At 44.8% G+C, this 21,165-nt stretch overlaps 1 pseudogene across 1 annotated transcript in view; it reads right to left on the bottom strand.

The window, feature by feature from the left end:
- The window catches only part of LOC311133511 (plexin-B1-like), a 147,738-nt pseudogene that overhangs the window by 119,569 nt on the left and 7,004 nt on the right, over positions 1 to 21,165 (bottom strand). The window contains exon 2 of the transcript XR_014615395.1: positions 102 to 192. The product of XR_014615395.1 is annotated as a plexin-B1-like (transcript). The remainder of the gene's footprint in view (positions 1 to 101; positions 193 to 21,165) is intronic.

Below are 21,165 nucleotides of genomic sequence, written 5' to 3' on the forward strand. Positions count from 1 at the left end.
TTATTGTGTGAGCATACCGTTCCATTCCCACAGTATTCCTTCCTGTCAGTCATGCATCCATTCTCCCATATCAGAAACAGACAAAGACTTGTGGTTATTACCTGTAGAAATACAAGTTCTACTGTTCCTTTGCTGACATTGCAAACGTCCCAGAATTACACTTGCTGGTCCCCCATGTACACCAGTCCAAACCTGGAGGAGAAGAAGAGAGGAGATTAAATCAAACAAAGGACCTTGATGCTTAATTTTTTTTACAGGTCTGCACTACTAGTGGATAAGCATAAGAAAACATAGAAGTAAAAATATTTGTACATTTATCTAAAAAGTACTTGCTACTAGGCTACAGCATTTCCTATTATGAATACATTATCATATTGCTAAAAGGCTAACAGGCTAAAAAGAGGAATCATTTGAAGGCTGCTACATATGCAATTATATGCTAATGATCTTTCTCCCACTGGCAGGAGCTAAACCTATGCAAATGTTTAGCCTGAGTCACACATCACCATTATTGTTCATACTGCCCAGGTGAGGCCTACAGAATTAGGTCAAGGAAGCCTTTGTCAGAGGCGAAACACAAAAGCCAAGCTGAACATGGAGGAACGAAGCGAAACACAAAAGTCACCATTAAAAAGGCAGACATATGAAACAAACACAAAGGGTTCTGGCAGAACATAAAGGTGTCCGCATGCTTCCCAGCTGAAACAGTTCGGTAGAGTTCGTGCATATATTAAGACAACATTTTGTGAAGTTTTTGTTCGTTTTGGACTTTGGTGAGGGTTTTTTCGGCTGTTCGGGCACACAAAAAAATTCTGGAGGCAAGCCGAAGTTCAGAGCCGAAGTCTACGCCCCTTCGTCTGTGATTGGTCAACAGTAGGGATTCTTCAATAAAGTCTTTGTTGTCATTCAACGAGAGATTACTCGTTTTCAGGCACATTTTTTCATTGAAAAATACTGCACCAAACATCTTAGTTCAATGTAAAATTGCGTGACTAAGATCTCTTCGGCAAAAACTTCCAAATTAATAACAGATTTCTTAAATTATCTTGGATTAATTCTGACCATTTTGGAGGGAGTGTATACTGGCTACGGAGTCTCAAAATGGACAAACAGTACTATTGCCGCTTTTTTCTCCTTTTTCAAGTGAAGATTTTTTAAGGGAGTATTGCGAGCTCACTCCTTCGGTTCGGCTAGCCGGGTTCGACTAGGCGCCAGCCAAACTGAAGCATGCTGACGCCTTAACAGGGCCCATTGTAGTGCTTTTAAAGAGACTCCCACACGCCACGATCAGAGAATTACTGGACATATTGCATAATAAGCATTATTACCAGTTAGGAACAAGACATTAAGTTAAATCAACCATACAAAACAGAGTAGGCCAGAGTAAATGTCACTCATTAAACTGGACTACCACTTAACCAGACATAACATTGTGATTTCGCTACGCCAAACAAAAATGGATCAAAGACGGACCAGACTTAAAAAGGCGGTTTACCAGACCCAGATTAAAGAGGTACCCCAAAGATCTTTTAACTTTTCCTGTTGCAAAACAATATCCCATGTATAAGTACAGTAACATACACACATTAGGGAGAAGAAAATGTTTTCAGCAAAATAGTTTTTTTTTGGACAAGTACAAACTTCATGGAGTAGGACATTCAAGGTTGTCTGATGGTGCCCACTGATGTCATCGGCCTCCCCCCTTTGTTGAGGAACAATAAAGAACAAAAAGAGGAAAGCCCCGCCCCCGCCACACACACACACACACACACACACACACTTGTGCTATGTCAGAGTACACCTGGACCACCTATTGAGATGTGCCTTGTTAAGTAAAATCAGGTCATATATGAGCTGAAAAGGAGACTGGAGTAGGACTTTAAGCTTATTCATTCCCAGACTACAAATCACATTGTGGGCCTTGATTATGCATCTTAGGTGATTGTAAAGAATGTTATTAACTTCTTCAAAGGAGTTCAAAAAGACAGCCATTGTCAAGGAATGCTACCTGTAAACAGTGCCAACATTCGGTCAAACATTTTAGTCATTTAGCAGACACTCTTATCCAGAGCGACTTACAGGAGCAATTAGGGTTAAGTGCCTTGCTCAAGGGCACGTCGACAGATTTTTTCACCAAGTCGGCTCCGGGATTAGAACCAGCGACATTTCAGTTACTGGCACAACGCTCTTAACCACTAAACTACCCGCCACTCCAGAACTCCCTACAGGTAGTAAAAAGACGAAGTGGTAAGTAAACAATACGTTTCTGCCCAGGGGACTGCACTGCAGTAGCATCTACTGTCTTAGCTTTTTGTCAACGCAATGGCGACACATTTAAAACTCAGGAAACCCTGAAGCCTTTCGCCAGTTAAGCCCCGGCTCATTCATGAAACTTCCTATTTCTGGATCTGTCGGGTCATGCCGTGCAACGCTTCCCTCAGGTGAGGCAAGCACAGACCCAAGGGAAAACCTGAGCTGCTAGGTCATAGTCTAGGTCAGTGATAAACTAACCGGCTGGGTTAATTTATCACTACCTACACCTTGACTGCTAGGGCCCCGAGTTGACGTCTGAATGAAGACAAATGGAGAAACCAAGGATATACTGTACAGTATATTGGCTATTTTTTGGTTCGTCGTTTTGACCTGAATGTTTAGGTTTTTCTTCATGCAGTTTGGTGGAGGCTGAACTGGGGAACGTTGTCATCTTAGATCTTGTTGGTTCTCTCCCTAAGACTTCCCATTCAGGGATTAGTAGCACAATGGTCCCTCAGGTTAAGCAGACAGACAGTCTACAGATAATGTTATCAGAAATCGTAAGAATAGCCAGATAGCGTGAGCCTTTATCACAGATCTACACAGTCTGTGCACATCTTGGATTGTCAGCTGTTGACTACCTCTGACAGGTGGGAAATGGTATGTTGTATGGTTGGGCTTGATGGAATTGTGTAAAGGCACTTGTGAGACAACACCATTCACATTAATTCAATGGAGGTTTCAAGCAGGAGGCTTTTCAGTCTTAAAGTGGAACTGACAGTGTTTTAACTACATTGCAACAAAACAGACATATAATCATTTCAGTAAAACATGTCAAATTCCCAGTTTATGCTACAAAACCAACTTTATAAGATGTTTTAAAAATAGGTTCTATTTGACTCAACATTCCATGATGTACACTAAGGCATTGTTGGCAGAATAGATTAATGCAGTTCAATGCATGATTCATATAATTCACCAATACATTTCTTGGTAGTCCAAAAAACATTGATATCAGGTTGTAAATCTCAGCTGGCCTGGTACATTGTTTGCTGCCTCCATTCAGGATGCACTGTTTCAGTTTCAATGACTCAATATTTTGGACAAAAACGGACGAATGTAACTAAGGCTGGAAATGTCAATACAATCAAACTAGCAAGGGCAATGATCACAAGTCAGTCATAACGTGGCTAATAGGCTAGCGTATCGATTTATGTAGCAAGCTAAAAACACGGACCCTAACATTAGCTAGGTAGGTAGCTAGCTGCTAGGAGGATGTCATGTCATGCCATTCCATTGGAGGAGTGGGTGAGTGACTGACTTTTCCCCTCATATCGTTTTCAGTGGCTATACACAGCTAGAGATGCAGGTGTCATTTGGTTAGCTAACAAGAACTTGAATGACTGTTATCCAGTTAGCATATCTCTTGCGTTCGCAAATTCACTCTGGCTATCTACTCTGATTTCAGAGCACTCTCGTCTGAGTGTGCTAGAGTGTAGAATAACTGATGAATTTACGAACGCACAACACCGGCTGAATATGTACGGTGTAAGTATACATAGGCAAAAAAAGTAATAGTTAGTCAAGAACGCTCTAGATAACATGTAAATAGCCTAGATAACCACCTCTGCTAGGGCAAGTAAAATGGTCAGAGTGAGGTGTTCTCATTTGAGTCCGGAAGTAGCTAGCTAGCAAACTAGCCAACTTTAGCCAGTTAGCTTGGGTGCTTGGTTGCAGGCAAGCTGCAGAAGGATGAGTTGGCTACAATTTCCCATCGTTTATCAGAGCAATTTTGACGGGCAACTAGCTGAACATTTTTGAGAGGGTTTATCTAATGTTCCTTCGTTAGATTTTAGCTTATCTTGCTCTGGCTAGCATTAGTTGTTGATGTTGTTGTTGATGTGCACAACCTTTCAATGAGAATAGAAAGGTTCAGAACTTTTGTAAGACATCACAGTTCAGTTGAAATATATATGGCAAATAGAAATCCTATATGGATGGTGTTAAAAGATAGATGGGAGGTGTTGAATGGAATTGAAGGATGGGACTAATAACAACTAACAACAAACAATAACAAGATAACTAATAATGTAGGCACGCTGTGTCCATAATAAGTGTATGGGTTGTAGGTTGGGAGCTTTCGTGATGGAGCACAGTTAGAAAGATATGGCATATAGAAGCAAACCGGATGGACATCATGAAAATGATCGGAGGTTGAGAGTAGAAGAAGTTCAGGAGAAAGAACAAACCAAATGTAATTATTGTAAAATTGACTGTGTCCATAAAATGTAGATAGTGGGTATGGGCTGGAAGTAGAGGCCTAGGCGTTGTTGTTCACTAGTTTACTCCAAGTGGGGAAAGGGTGGCAGGGTTGGAAAGTAATAAAGGGGAATATATATATATTTTTAAAGGATATATATGTGTATGTATGTATGTCAAATCAAATTTTATTGGTCACATGCGCCGAATACAACAGGTGCAGACATTACAGTGAAATGCTTACTTACAGCCCTTAACCAACAGTGCATTTATTTTTAACAAAAAAAAAGTTAAAATAAAACAACAACAAAGAAAGTGTTGAGAAAAAAAGAGCAGAAGTAAAATAAAATAACAGTAGGGAGGCTATATATACAGGGGGGTACCGGTGCAGAGTCAATGTGCGGGGGCACCGGCTAGTTGAGATAGTTGAAGTAATATGTACATGTGGGTAGAGTTAAAGTGACTATGCATAAATAATTAACAGAGTAGCAGCAGCGTAAAAAGGATGGGGTGGGGGGGCAGTGCAAATAGTCCGGGTAGTCATGATTAGCTGTTCAGGAGTCTTATGGCTTGGGGGTAGAAGCTGTTGAGAAGTCTTTTGGACCTAGACTTGGCACTCCGGTACCGCTTGCCGTGCGGTAGCAGGGAGAACAGTCTATGACTAGGGTGGCTGGAGTCTTTGACAATTTTGAGGGCCTTCCTCTGACACCGCCTGGTATAGAGGTCCTGGATGGCAGGAAGCTTAGCCCCAGTGATGTACTGGGCCGTACGCACTACCCTCTGTAGTGCCTTGCGGTCGGAGGCCAGGCAGTTGCCATACCAGGCGGTGATGCAACCAGTCAGGATGCTCTCGATGGTGCAGCTGTATAATTTTTTGAGGATCTGAGGACCCATGCCAAATCTTTTCAGTCTCCTGAGGGGGAATAGGCTTTGTCGTGCCCTCTTCACGACTGTCTTGGTGTGTTTGGACCATGATAGTTCGTTGGTGATGTGGACACCAAGGAACTTGAAGCTCTCAATGTATGTATGTATGTGGGTGTGTGTGTATATATATAAAAACATGGGGGATTGGAAGTGATGCAGACAATTACATTGATGGAAGTTACAATCTATCTGCAATATTAAGCTGATCTAACCCCCCCCCCCAAAAAAAAAGTTCTGAGGTGGGGTTTAAGTGTTTTTTTTCTCTCCAATTTATGCTTTGGCCACAAATAAGAGTTTGGAATGAGTCAACAACATTATTTGGATATGAAGACTTGAGATTTTCACTGGACAGTTACTTTAATGGGTCCCATTGTGGCCATGAAATGGACTGGACCCATTTCAATGACCCATTTCACCCCTTCCAAAATTGGGGGGGTCACCAGCACTAAACAGAGGGGTAATTGTAAACCTCACACACACTCTGAGGGGGTGTCATCACACTCATTGTACTAAAGGCCCTCTCAGACATGACCAGCGCTCCAAATAAAGGAGGCATTTTTTTACCGGGCCGAATGGGGCCAACTCAACGTAAATCAGGTCAGACGTACAGAGAAAATAAAATACTTTTAAAGAAATCCCTGCCACACCACACAGGACTTCAGAAAACAAGTTTGCAGTAAACAGCCTGGGGGAAAACCACATGGGACTTCAGAAACAAGTTGGCTGTAAACAGCCTGGGGGAAAAAGTGGTTGTCATAGCAACTTGGAACCTTCAATATAAAAGCTGCTGTGAGAAAATGGGACTTCAAAAGAGGACATTCTAAACGTAGTCGGCAAACTCAATAAATATTGAAAAAGAGCATATGATTTGTTCATTGATTATACAAGTCATGAGATAGTATAAATCTCAACGATGTTCTCATACTTACTGCAACTGCTTGACAACCAATAAAAACCTTGGCCAGCTATGCACGCACGCACACACACACACACACTCTACCAGCTTCTCTATTCTTCCTCTCTGATGGGTTTGGAACACACACATTCCCCTAACACATCAAAAAAACCTGAGCACAGTGTCATCAAAACCAACAATGCCACAATTTCTTGGGTGGTTAAGCTGTTGTTCATAATTCTACCGCAGACAGTGCTTCTTTGGCCACGGTGGGGCTATAACTAAATACAAAACATTTACTGTTTTCATTTTTCCTCTCAAGCAGAAGATAAAAGGGTCCCAAATATAACCCCACAGCATCCTGTCCAAAAGGCCTAGCCCTCTCCAACCACTTGGCACATGGCTGATGCTATCCTGATTGCTTCCTTCCCTAACCAACAATACGTTATCGGCTCCCCAGACTCCACAAACTTTATGTCTACGCAGTCACAGTCCTCCAAAACAAACATAACAAAGGGCTGAGGCTTCAGTGAAGGCCATCAAGGCTTCAGTTTCTTAATAAGAGTACACTATATAGCATCGTGGGTGAGTCAGAGGGGCCCACGGCCAATTTGAGTAGTCGGCCTACTTTACATTATCAAAAAGAGAATGTTCATTGGAGCCATGATTCTGCAGCCATGTGAAGCACTAACCAGAGTTACTCAGAGTTACTTCATAATGAGGAACTGGGAGAGAATGGGCCCCTCCACTCACTTTGATGAGATAGAAACTTCATTAAGTTGAATTGTCAAAAAGTCAAAATGATGAGCATTAGCCTATATTTGTATGGCTACCTCATTAAATTCTGTAATTCTGTAATGGCACGCACTGGGAGTAAGCCGATCATTTTAATCCGACAATGACACATGGCGTTTGTGTGCAAAACCTCTCATTCACATGAGCATGTTTCCGTTTTCAGTTAGTGGAAAAGAACATGGATTAAATGTGCAGTCTATATGTATTTTGCCTGTTGCACACACACACAACACACACAGCCCAGGCTATCAGTTAGGTCTCATCTGCCTACTTTCATTACCAATGCTTTTCTAACTCCCAGGGTGAGGTCAACATCCCTCTAGCTGTCCCACCCCACCCGCCCTCTCCACTAAGCCTCGATGGTCTCTCAGCCCCTCCCCCTTCTCTACATGCCCGATGGGCTGGCCCGTCCCCGCCGCGTGTCTGTCTGACAGTCTTACACACATCTCCAGAGATCACAGAATGTTAACGACAGAGAGAGCCATTCGAGAGTCTTTGGAGGAGTGAAAATGCGGTTTTGTCGGGTCAGGCCGTGGCCTTACCGGCCTACAACCAACCGCTGAATTTCGGTTCATCGCAGATGTCTCCAGTCATGTTCCAAGCTGCATGCTACATCTGCAAATGCAGCAAGTAACAGCAAACTGTGACATGAAAGACTCCCTTTTGTATAGCTGAAAAAGCAGGATTTGGTCGACATTTGCCATATTCATTAGTTTAACATGATAGCTGATGTCATAAATTAGCAGCTAAGGGTAATCAGTGTGGATGGATATCCTCAATGCAAAATGTGTCAGTGGGTGACACATTGGCCTTTCTCCAGCGGCCTGACCACAGTCCGCTTCCTCATCTCCGCAAAATAGGGCGAATCAGTTCTGACGATATTGCCAGGTTTGGTCCTTTCTAGTGTGACAATTTAGTGACTAGTATGTCAAAATAGTAATGATGACTGGGGGCATTGTAACAAAAGCAAGGTTTGTGTTCCTGATTCAAAAGTGTTTTGCATCAAAATGTCATCTGAATTTGCAAGTGATAGGCTTTTTTCCCTTGGCACTTAAGTATTTTGAGAAAGGTTTGTTACTTTGCTTCAAAATTATCATTAGTATTTTGACACTGTCTAGCTTTGTTAGCAACTTAACCAGACATCCCGAGGAGAGAAGTGAGCTTGACTCATGCCAATAAGCAACTCATTCAACAACTGTCTTTTATGGGCCAAGAAATACAAGACAGTCAGACTCTAGAATTTGCCTCTTCATATTTCTCACTGTGCTCATTTCTCGATCACAGAGTTATCCTACACTCTTCCCTTTTCCAAAACTTTCATCTCAATGAGAATCAACAGATTGGAACAAACGAGTAGACTAAGGATCTCATAGGGCCAAGATCAGCTAATTAATCAAAGTTAAATGAAAAGGACATTCCATGATTTGTTCCACTTGATTTAACAAACACAAAACAGGGGAGCAGAGATCCATGGGAAGATTTATCTCCAGCCTCTGAGATGGTTGTTCATTTCTGCAGTCATCAAATGCTGCAATAAGCTGCTTTTCAAGTCAAATCAGATCATTTGAAGAACAGCTAAGGCCAAGTATGTCTGACCAATGACTGTCTGCAGCAGCATCCACCACCAACATGATAGATATAGTCTTTTTGAAATGCATTATTGACTTGATAAGAGGGTGCAGTCAATGTGATGAAAACCATTTCCTTAAGCTTGGGGTTAAGATCAGCACATTTTCCATTATGATGTTTGAATGTCATAACTTGGAGAAGAGCCAAGAGGAGAAATCAAAGAGCCATCGCTCAAGTCATTGAGACCAGAAGTAACAAGAGACTCATAGTAAAATGAGACCACGGCTTGTCGATGGACTGATATCTAGGACATGCGGTCGTGGGAGTGTCACGACAATCAATTTGTGGCGCGCAGTCGATAGGAAGCGGATTGACTGTCGACACTATGGGGGAGGTTCAGGGTCATCGAGCAAGTGGCTATTCCAGTGATGTCTAGAAGCTCTAGAAATAGCATTTCAATTGTTGGATACCGTTGATAAGCATTGATAATTGACTACTGTTGCGTCTTCACCTTGAGTGGTCTAGTAAAAAGTAAGGCTGTAATGATACCAGTATCGCAATTTATTTTTACAAGGCAAAACATTTAAAATACGAAGCACACCAAACTATTTGGTCCTTTAAAAACCTGTTGTATGTCAAATATTGTGTCCTATAGCTTGGAAAATAAATACATGTGACTCTGGATGACAACAATGATGTTTGTTTCCAACATTAAGGCTGTTTTTCTAAAGAAGTTAAATCTGTTTGTTTCCTTGCCACGATACTAACGAGGTTTCTGACACCCACTGGTGTCAGTTCAGCTATAACCAACCTGTCCTGCTGAGGACAAAAGAGATAAATGAACTTTGCTGGATCCAACAGACAGTTGAGAGTCTACAGAGACTGAGACCCATATACTGAAACATGATCTGCCAATGACCATGCCAGCTACATTCACAGGCAGCAAAATAAAAACACTTTCATTGTATCTCAGCCCCCGGAGATCTGTGTGTTTGTGTGCACGACAAGTTCCTGTTTTTATTTTCAACCCACTTCTTAACATTTTTGGGGTTAACCCCTAAATTTGTGGAATGTGCTTGGCCCAAACTGTCACTGCGTGCTTGGACACATAACTGAAGAATACGTCTGGGTTCTATTTGTGTTCTCCACCCAGCCTGTATAGTTGCATATGAAGACATAAACAAGTGTGCACTTTACACAAACTTTGGAATACTTTGATGGGTCACTGACCAAAACTTTAGTGTCTATTAAACGCTGTGATTTTGCAAGACGTACGCATCAAGTGTGTATGCGTTTTTTAAAGTATACGCGTGTGTGGTGTCTGCGAGTCCTGACACAGTCGCTCTCTGCTACCAGAATTCCCTCCAGCTCGAACTCATTAGGCCAGCTGTGCTGAACACATCCGATGTTGTGTGTTTTTACAAAATACTAGCAAAAAGGAATTCAAGCTTCATAGAAAGTGGTTTTGAGGACTAGTTAGACTTCCTTGTAGGAAATAAATAATTCACTCTCCTATTTCTGGTAGCGTTGCAACTCAGGCATTTAGGTAAGAAAAACTACAAATTCACTAGGTTTCCTTGTGAACATGACCAAAACCAATTACAACACATTTGAAGAGTGAATCTGTCTGATAAATAGTTTAAACCAGGGAAGTAATGTTTATGCAACTCTGGAGTCATACTGACTGGATCCCAGAGAACTACAACTACTCTCAGGGTCGTAGCTATGTGTGTGAGAGAAACTAACTTTAGCATAAATCATGCGGTGATGAGCATTTTGTTAGGATTTGGTCCCTAGTGCTTTTTTAAAGAGATATTTTTCATTAGTTGGGAAGCTATGAGACAAACCATAAACATATCACACTAATGAAGATAAACACAACAAAATGTGTTAAAACGCTTTCCAGCCATCAGTCATTGTACCAAAACATACCCAACATGACTTGACAAAGAGTGTGGTGGGTGGGTGACGAACCATGACTGAAATCTATTATTAGCCAGCGGTCCACCTAAGAAAAGTGCAAATTGTACAGTCCCCCCCCCCCTTCATTCAGTCAAGTTGAGCTGGTCTACTAGAAACAATGCCTCACGTCCCTCACCAGAACACCCCAATCATTTCAAATGGGAGGGGGAGTTTACGCTATAAAAGTTTAATTGTTTAACAGCTCCCTCTCTAAGCTTTGTTCCTGCTGGGCACCGCATGAAGCAAACGCCAACTGCATTTCCCTCCTCTCTTTCTGTCCCAACCTTCCAACTCAAACACTGTGCTAAAATTAAACCAGTGTGTGTTAGATTATTATTATTATATTTTTATTTATTTGACAGCTGTGGGGTTATATCCCGACGGGATCTGTGAACACCTACTGGCCTCAGGATTGCCTGGCCGGAGCTCGGGCCTGGTTGCCGTTTTTATGGAAGGAATGTTAATGCCGTCTGCCTAAGATAGCTGCCATTGCTCAGCTGGAGATGGTGGAGTGCCAATATAACTGAGGAGGATGAGGGGAGGAGCCAAGTCACCACACAACAACAAAGTCACTCTGACCTCTTCTCAGCAGCTTCCCACAGGTTAGCCCAGCCTGCGCCAAGCCAGTGAAGACACCTCGGGCTAGTCCATGCTAATGTCCCGACTATAGAGGACAACAGGGGAAAACAAACGGAAGAAGAAGAGAAGAGAAAGGGGGATAGAGATAGAAGGCGGGGGGGGATTGTAGGCTACATACTACAGGATGTTGGTGGAACCTTAATTGGGGAGGACGGGCTCATGGTAATGGCTGGAGTGGAATAACTGGAATGTGTTTGATGCCATTCCATTAGCGCCGTTCCAGCCATTATTATGAGCCATCCTCCCCTCAGCAGCCTCCACTGCTACATACCCTACATGCTATTTCCAGCACTAGGCCTACACTACAGTATTTAAAGCTTTAGTTTTTTTGGTGTAGCAGTCAGTAAATTAACTACTTGTTCTGACCAATTTAGAACTCAAGCAACCCACCGGCATTTCACATCCTTTTACAGAGGTGATATTGAGTTGAAACGGTTCAGTGTGACCCATGGCTGGTCTTACAGTCAAATAGAGGGAGTGTTGTGTGCACTCCAATGAAGAAGCAACCCCCCCCTCCACACACACACACTTTGCCCTCCCCCTCCCTTAGATTAGGCCATTGGGGTGGAGCAGGCGGGTGGAAAAGCTTATTCTTGGTAAGCAGACAAAAATCCTTGAGCCTCCATGAATAATATAGAGAGAGTATATTGAGTTATTTACAAAGCTGCCTGCAGGTTCTGCTGGGGTAGTGGACACACAGGGCCGTAGTCTGCTGTAAGCCATGCATGCAGAGCTAGACGAACACAACAACCAACACACGCCAAACCCTCCCCTCCCCTCCCCTCCCCCAACACACACACTGTTTAGCCTATAAGCAAGAGGCCCTCGCCGAATGAGGGTTATGAACAAGCATTTGTTTCAGCGTTAAGAGAAATGTTTGACAAAGATCTGTCACTACAATACATAGACCTATAGGTGACAGATGACATCTGCAGAGGTATCAGAGATGGGCCTAGATTCTGGTGTGGTTTAAAGAGACACGTTTCCAAAGACATGATACAGTGTGTTACAGGTGAAATGTTCACTAATCCAAAACACAACTCACAAGAGATGAAGGACTCATGTTCACTCTACAAATATTCTGTCAACACTAGGCCACAAGAGAACCATGAAGATTGTCAGTTTCTCACTGTATTTGCACAATGTTGTGTACAATACAGGCATATATTTTAAAACACACACACACAGGACTGGGGAATGCAGTGCCCCCCCCCCCCCAGCAGTGTATGTCCTGGCTGAGCTTAGCAACAAGAGACCTTGGATGGTTGGTGGCCTGGCGTTTGGGAGCTTAGACCGGTGGCTGAGAGGTCGCTGGTTCGGGTCCCCGATTAGATTGGGTGAGGATCTGTCTTTGTGCCCTTGGGCGGGCGCTTGACCCTAGTTGCTCCTGTGGGTCACTCTGGATTGGAGTGTCTGCTAGATGACTGAATGTAATCTACAGTTGAAGTCAGAAGTTTACATACACCTTAGCCAAATACATTTAAACTCAGTTTTTCACAATTCCTGACATTTAATCCTAGTAAAAATTCCCTGTCTTAGGTCAGTTAGGATCACCACTTTATTTTAAGAATGTGAAATGTCAGAATAATAGCAGAGAGAATGATTTATTTCAGCTTTTATAACATTCCCAGGGGGTCAGAAGTTTACATGCACTCAATTAGTATTTGGTAGCATTGCCTTTAAATACACTGCTCAAAAAAATAAAGGGAACACTTAAACAACACAATGTAACTCCAAGTCAATCACACTTCTGTGAAATCAAACTGTCCACTTAGGAAGCAACACTGAATGACAATACATTTCACATGCTGTTGTGCAAATGGAATAGACAACAGGCGGAAATTATAGGTAATTAACAAGACACCCCCAATAAAGGACTGGTTTCACAGGTGGTGACCACAGACCACTTCTCAGTTCCTATGCTTCCTGGCTGATGTTTGTCACTTTTGAATGCTGGCGGTGCTTTCACTCTAGTGGTAGCATGAGACGGAGTCTACAACCCACACAAGTGGCTCAGGTAGTGCAGCTCATCCAGGATGGCACATCAATGCGAGCTGTGGCAAGAAGGTTTGCTGTGTCTGTCAGCGTAGTGTCCAGAGCATGGAGGCGCTACCAGGAGACAGGCCAGTACATCAGGAGACGTGGAGGAGGCCGTAGGAGGGCAACAACCCAGCAGCAGGACTGCTACCTCCGCCTTTGTGCAAGGAGGAGCACTGCCAGAGCCCTGCAAAATGACCTCCAGCAGGCCACAAATGTGCATGTGTCTGCTCAAACGGTCAGAAACAGACTCCATGAGGGTGGTATGAGGGCCCGACATCCACAGGTGGGGGTTGTGCTTACAGCCCAACACCGTGCAGGACGTTTGGCATTTGCCAGAGAACACCAAGATTGGCAAATTCGCCACTGGCGCCCTGTGCTCTTCACAGATGAAAGCAGGTTCACACTGAGCACGTGACAGACGTGACAGAGTCTGCAGACGCCGTGGAGAACGTTCTGCTGCCTGCAACATCCTCCAGCATGACCGGTTTGGAGGTGGGTCAGTCATGGTGTGGGGTGGCATTTCTTTGGGGGGCCGCACAGCCCTCCAAGTGCTCGCCAGAGGTAGCCTGACTGCCATTAGGTACCAAGATGAGATCCTCAGACCCCTTGTGAGACCATATGCTGGTGCGGTTGGCCCTGGGTTCCTCCTAATGCAAGACAATGCTAGACCTCATGTGGCTGGAGTGTGTCAGCAGTTCCTGCAAGAGGAAGGCATTGATGCTATGGACTGGCCCGCCCGTTCCCCAGACCTGAATCCAATTGGGCACATCTGGGACATCATGTCTCGCTCCATCCACCAACGCCACGTTGCACCACAGACTGTCCAGGAGTTGGCGGATGCTTTAGTCCAGGTCTGGGAGGAGATCCCTCAGGAGACCCTCCGCCACCTCATCAGGAGCATGCCCAGGCATTGTAGGGAGGTCATACAGGCACGTGGAGGCCACACACACACTACTGAGCCTCATTTTGACTTGTTTTAAGGACATTACATCAAAGTTGGATCAGCCTGTAGTGTGGTTTTCCACTTTAATTTTGAGGGTGACTCCAAATCCAGACCTCCATGGGTTGATACATTTGATTTCCATGTTATTTTGTACCATGTTATATGTTATTTTAGTGTTCCCTTTATTTTTTTGAGCAGTGTAGTTTAACTTGGGTCAAACGTTTTGGGTAGTCTTCCACAAGCTTCCCACAATATGTTGAGTGAATCTTGGCCCATTCCTCCTGACAGAGCTGGTGTAACTGAGTCAGGTTTGTAGGGCTCCTTGCTCGCACACGCTTTTTCAGTTCTGCCCACAAATTTTCTATAGGTTTGAGGTCAGGGCTTTGTGATGGCCACTCCAATACCTTGACTTTGTTGTCCTTAAGCCATTTTGCCACAACTTTGGAAGTATGCTTGGGGTCATTGTCCATTTGGAAGACCCATTTGCAACCAAGCTTTAACTTCCTGACTGATGTCTTGAGATGTTGCTTCAATATATCCACATAATATTCCTTCCTCATGATGCCATCTATTTTGTGAAGTGCACCAGTCCCTCCTGCAGCAAAACACCCCCACAGCATGATGCTGCCACCCCCGTGCTTCACGGTTGGGATGGTGTTCTTTGGCTTGCAAGCCACCCCCTTTTTCCTCCAAACATAATAATGGTCATTATGGCCAAACAGTTCTATTTTTGTTTCATCAGACCAGAGTACATTTCTCCAAAAAGTACGATCTTTGTCCCCATGTGCAGTTGCAAACCGTAGTCTGGCTTTTTTATGGCAGTTTTGGAGCAGTGGCTTCTTCCTTGCTGAGCGGCCTTTCAGGTTATGTCGATATAGGACTTGTTTTACTGTGGATATAGATACTTTTGTACCCGTTTCCTCCAGCATCTTCAAAAGGTCCTTTGCTGTTGTTCTGGGATTGATTTGCACTTTTTGCACCGACGTACGTTCATCTCTAGGAGACAGAACGCGTCTCCTTCCTGCGCGGTATGACGGCTGCGTGGTCCCATGGTGTTTATACTTGCGTACTATTGTTTGTACAGATGAACGTGGGACCTTCAGGCGTTTGGAAATTGCTCCCAAGGATGAACCAGACTTGTGGAGGTCTACAATTTTCTGAGGTCTTGGCTGATTTCTTTTGATTTTCCCATGATGTCAAGCAAAGAGGCACTGAGTTTGAAGGTAAGCCTTGAAAGACATCCACAGCTACACCTCCAATTGACTCAAATGATGTCAATTAGCCTATCAGAAGATTCTAAAGCCATGACATCATTTTCTGGAATTTTCCAAGCTGTTTAAAGGCACAGTCAACTTCTGACACACTGGAATTGTGATAGTGAATTATAAGTGAAATAATCTGTCTGTAAACAATTGTTGGAAAAATTACTTGTGTCATGCACAAAGTAGATGTCCTAACTGACTTGCCAAAACTATAGTTTGTTAACAAGAAATTTGTGGAGTGGTTAAAAAACAAGTTTTAATGACTCCAACCTAAGTGTATGTAAACTTCTGACTTCAACTGTAAATGTTGAGCAGCTTCACTGCAGGTAGATTGTATGTTTTAAAATTCAATTATAAAATCAATACAAATAGGTGGGTAAACTCTGATTGCCGGTTGCAGGGAAAAAAGTTAAGCTCCCTATACATTCAATGCAATTTTCTGCAAAAGGTGGGTAAGCTGTGTTTACTTGGTTTACCCTCGACTACACCACTGACCAACACCAAGACACACACACACGTCCATTTCAGAATAGGTCAAATTGAGACCAGCAAAAGATAAATCACACACACCCTCCCCTTATCCAACCTTAAGCAACTAAAGTGCAAAACTGGTTAACAGTCCAGTCCAACATTGGTCCTTTTCTCTCCGTGACAACCCCCTTTTCCCAGGATAGAGCGGGTCCCCCCCTGGGGGATTAAGGTGTGTGGAGGGGGGTTTTAAGGGTGACTGACCCATCTTTGGCAGTGATCTTGAGAAAAAAGGGTGTATCTGGGGAAACCGAGCGCTCCCCATATTCTAAGGACTCCATGGTTCCCACTTAGCAACGGCCAGCATTCCGAACAACGCTTTTCACACCGCCCGCCTATCGGCCTGCCAAAACAACACAAGAACACAAAAACCTGCCGAATGTTCCCATACCAGATGCCTCTTGTATTGTTTCCTGGGAGTCCAAAACCACATAAAAACCCCTGATATCATTGAGATGATATTCTACTTCACAAGTGATTTAATATCCATTCACATCAAATCATGAGTTGCCAGTGAATAGCCACTTGTCTAGCGTTGGCGAAAAGCAAGAACCATTCAGCGAAAACAAAAATAAATATCCCACGCTAATAATCAAAATTACCACAACCAAAAAATATCTAGCAAAATCAATCTTTACATTGCGAAGGAATTCGAAAAACCACATGTAGACCCATTGTAAGGTGCACCAAAGAACACTAAAAACACAGAACTTTCCAAGCTTCGAAGTTCAGACTTTGGAGAAGTTCTGCCCTAGTTTTTGGGTCTACAGCAGGTACCAGATGGTGGACACTCCCCCTCTACCACACCCACTCACCTACCTATCCCTTGGTGGAGGAGAAGAGTCTGCAGCCAGTCAACACCAGCTGTTCTCCCACAGACAGACAGACAGACAGTATAGACACACAGTTCAGACAGACAGAGCAAAGCCAAACGTATCCTCCCTTCTCTTCCACACCCCTCCCCCTATCCTAGTGCATCCAGACCTATACCTCACCCCCTCCATCCCTCCCCTCCGCTTCCCCCTTGTTGGCTGGCCTTTTCAACCTTCTGTAACAAAAGAAACAAAGGAGCCAGTGCCGCTTTCCCCCTCTACCCCCCTGCAGAGAGACCAGGCCACCCTTTCCCTCTCTACCCCCCTGCAGAGAGACCAGGCCACCCTTTCCCTCTCTACCCCCCCCCCCCTGCAGAGAGACCAGGCCACCCTTTCCCTCTCTACCCCCCCTGCAGAGAGACCAGGCCACCCTTTCCCTCTCTACCCCCCCTGCAGAGAGACCAGGCCACCCTTTCCCTCTCTACCCCCCCTGCAGAGAGACCAGGCCACCCTTTCCCTCTCTACCCCCCCTGCAGAGAGACCAGGCCACCCTTTCCCTCTCTACCCCCCCTGCAGAGAGACCAGGCCACCCTTTCCCTCTCTACCCCCCCTGCAGAGAGACCAGGCCACCCTTTCCCTCTCTACCCCCCCTGCAGAGAGACCAGGCCACCCTTTCCCTCTCTACCCCCCTGCAGAGAGACCAGGCCACCCTTTCCCTCTCTACCCCCCTGCAGAGAGACCAGGCCACCCTTTCCCTCTCTACCCCCCTGCAGAGAGACCAGGCCACCCTTTCCCTCTCTACCCCCCTGCAGAGAGACCAGGCCACCCTTTCCCTCTCTACCCCCCTGCAGAGAGACCAGGCCACCCTTTCCCTCTCTACCCCCCCTGCAGAGAGACCAGGCCACCCTTTCCCTCTCTACCCCCCCCCCCCCCTGCAGAGAGACCAGGCCACCCTTTCCCTCTCTACCCCCCCTGCAGAGAGACCAGGCCACCCTTTCCCTCTCTACCCCCCCTGCAGAGAGACCAGGCCACCTTTTCCCTCTCTACCCCCCTGCAGAGAGACCACCCTTTCCCTCTCTACCCCCCACCCCCCCTGCAGAGAGACCAGGCCACCCTTTCCCTCTCTACCCCCCTGCAGAGAGAACAGGCCACCCTTTCCCTCTCTACCCCCCCTGCAGAGAGACCAGGCCACCCTTTCCCTCTCTACCCCCCCCCCCCCCCCTGCAGAGAGACCAGGCCACCCTTTCCCTCTCTACCCCCCTGCAGAGAGAACAGGCCACCCATTCCCTCTCTACCCCCCCTGCAGAGAGACCAGGCCACCTTTTCCCTCTCTACCCCCCTGCAGAGAGACCACCCTTTCCCTCTCTACCCCCCCCCCCCCCCCTGCAGAGAGAACAGGCCACCCTTTCCCTCTCTACCCCCCTGCAGAGAGACCAGGCCACCCTTTCCCTCTCTACCCCCCTGCAGAGAGACCAGGCCACCCTTTCCCTCTCTACCCCCCCTGCAGAGAGACCAGGCCACCCATTCCCTCTCTACCCCCCTGTAGAGAGAGAGGAGAGTAGAGAGAAAGAGGAGAGAGTGAGAAAGAGAGAAAGAGGAGAGAGAGATAGACTAGATAAAGAGAGAGTGAGAAAGAGGAGAGAGAGAAAAATACCTTTCTCTCTCTCCCTTCCTCCCTCTCTCTCTACCGCACCTGCTGTCTCGACCTCTGAATGCTCGGCTATGAAAAGCCAACTGACATTTACTCCTGAGGTGCTGACATGTTGCACCCTCTACAACCACTGTGATTATTATTTGACCCTGCTGGTCATCTATGAACATTTGAACATCTTGAAGAACGATCTGGCCTTAATGGCCATGTACTCTTATAATCTCCACCCGGCACAGCCAGAAGAGGACTGGCCACCCGTCAGAGCCTGGTTCCTCTCTAGGTTTCTTCCTAGGTTCCTGCCTTTCTAGGGAGTGTTTCCTAGCCAACGTGCTTCTACATCTGCATTGCTTGCTGTTTGGGGTTTTAGGCTGGGTTTCTGTATAAGCACTTTGTGACATCTGCTGATGTAAAAAGGGCTTTATAAATACATTTGAGAGAGAGAGAGGGAGAGAGACTAGAGGAAGTGGCGTGAATGAGAGAGAATGGCCAGAGCAGGGGTAGGCAACCCTGGTCCTGTGGTGTCGCAGGCACTTCATGTTTTTGATTTAACCGACCTGGAAGACCAGGGGCAGAACAGAGTTTGGGAAAACCCTGCTCTAAGGGGCTTCCACAAATGGCTGCTTGAACTGGCGGGTGAGAGTGAGAATGTGGGAAAGGGAACGAGACAGAGAAATGGAGACATTCAGTAGGAAGAGAAAGAGTGATGGGGGAAAAAATGTGAGAGAGAGGGGGAGAGAACACCCCACGCAACCAACAACAGCCTGGGCATGCAGCGGTAGCGTAAATATAGTCTAACTATAAAGTCCATCACGCACATCGACATCGCCTTATGAATAACGAGGCCTACAAAATATGTCGCACCACCCTACCATGTGGTAAAGTGGATAAATTTTACATGTATTCAGACAGTCGGACACACACTAACCAACTCCATTCATGAGGGAGTGCACACACACATTCCATTTCTACTGGTGAACTGCATTCACTGGAAACATGCAGGGTGCCCTTCTAACTTAATAATTCACACTACGATAGACAGGACACTTCAGTGGTGCTTCAAAGGAATGCCAACACTGCACTGCATAGTTTTCATATGATCTAGGCCTCCATTTACATATTTGAATAATGAACAGGCTTTCCAGCATAATTAAACCCTATGAGAGTTTAGAAGTGTTATCAAAAGTCAAGTTATCAAAAAAGATTATTACAATTTTCAACAAACATCCATGGGGTCGGGCTACTGATTAGAATCAAGGACATGTCTGGAGGGTGCGTATAACATGTTAAATTAAACTTGAGCAGTGTTCACCAGCACCGTGCGTCGGAATTTCATTAAATTAGAACTGACTAAGAAGTAACAGGGGGAAAAAACTAGCAGAGTATCGAAGAAGAAAAGCTTGGCGCCTTTGCACCGTTAGCCTGCTATGTCCTGAACCAAATAATGAATAAAGACTGGAATTAAGATTGAGCCTAGATACTGCACATATCTAGCTACATATCTATCTTCGAGGGACTCAAATGAAGTTTGACAAACATCGTAGAGGACATTGATGATGCTCGGTATAAGCCATGTGGAGCTAAAAACAGAACTATTAAGTCATAGACTGATATAAGCCTAATTGAACATGTTAGCGATGCACCGGAACTACAATTGTATTTCTGTTTGTTCTCCACACATTACATTCAATAATCTATTATGATATGTTCCCTATGATGTAGTACACATCAGGAAGCCCGTTGTCTTCGGTCATTCCCAGAAACGTATTTGTTACCAGAAAAACAGCAGCTTCTGATTGATATCTAGAGAAATATCATCTTTGATAGCTGCCATCTAGCAAGATCCAAAGATCTCAAATGGTTGAAATGTAGTAGAGGCTGGCACTGGGTATCTGATTCCGAAACCCACCTCACCCCCTCTTTTAGGGGGATTTCACTTTGTGCCACCAGCATATTCACCTTAATCTTGTTGCATTCGTTGGCTTGCAAAGACCATTCTGATAAGATCACTGAGTTAATGCTCACTAACATAATTAAATAGAGTATTTAATTTGCCCATGGACGTGGAGGGGCAAGACCACTTTAAAGCAAAAGTAGCATTCACGTATCTTGCAAGGCCGGCTGTCCTTTCCAACCAGTTGTATTTCCATCTACATTGGATAGATTTGCGCCAGTCTTTGATGGATAAGGGGCCAACACACCCGACCGATTATCGGCCAAAATCAGTCAGTGAAAGGCCATCAGCTGTAGGTGGTTTCAACATGTAGAATTGGGAAAGAATCTGTCGGAGTCGGCTTGCCAAAAGGAAAAAAAACAAAAACAGACTTTCATTGGTGGTTCAAAACCAAAGGATTGCCTTGGGTAGAACCAGCAGGTTTGTTTACTAGCAAAACACAACTAAGGCCCTATTAAATCACCCTTTAACAAGTTTTTCTGGGATTTAGTCAAAAACACCATTAATCTTAGACAGCAAGTCATCCCCAAAATGTTTAGATTGCGAAACATAGAACCTCAAAGGCATATTCCTTCAAACATACTTTGTCTTTGCAGGGGAAAACAATGATCAACATGGGTCTATTCCGGTAACTCAAAGCCCTTTCGGCTGATCAGGGCTGTGAGTTTGAGCCTCTATCATC

Source organism: Coregonus lavaretus, assembly GCF_964263955.1.
Source record: "Coregonus lavaretus genome assembly, chromosome: 8".
In the NCBI taxonomy this organism is placed as follows: Eukaryota; Metazoa; Chordata; class Actinopteri; order Salmoniformes; family Salmonidae; genus Coregonus; species Coregonus lavaretus.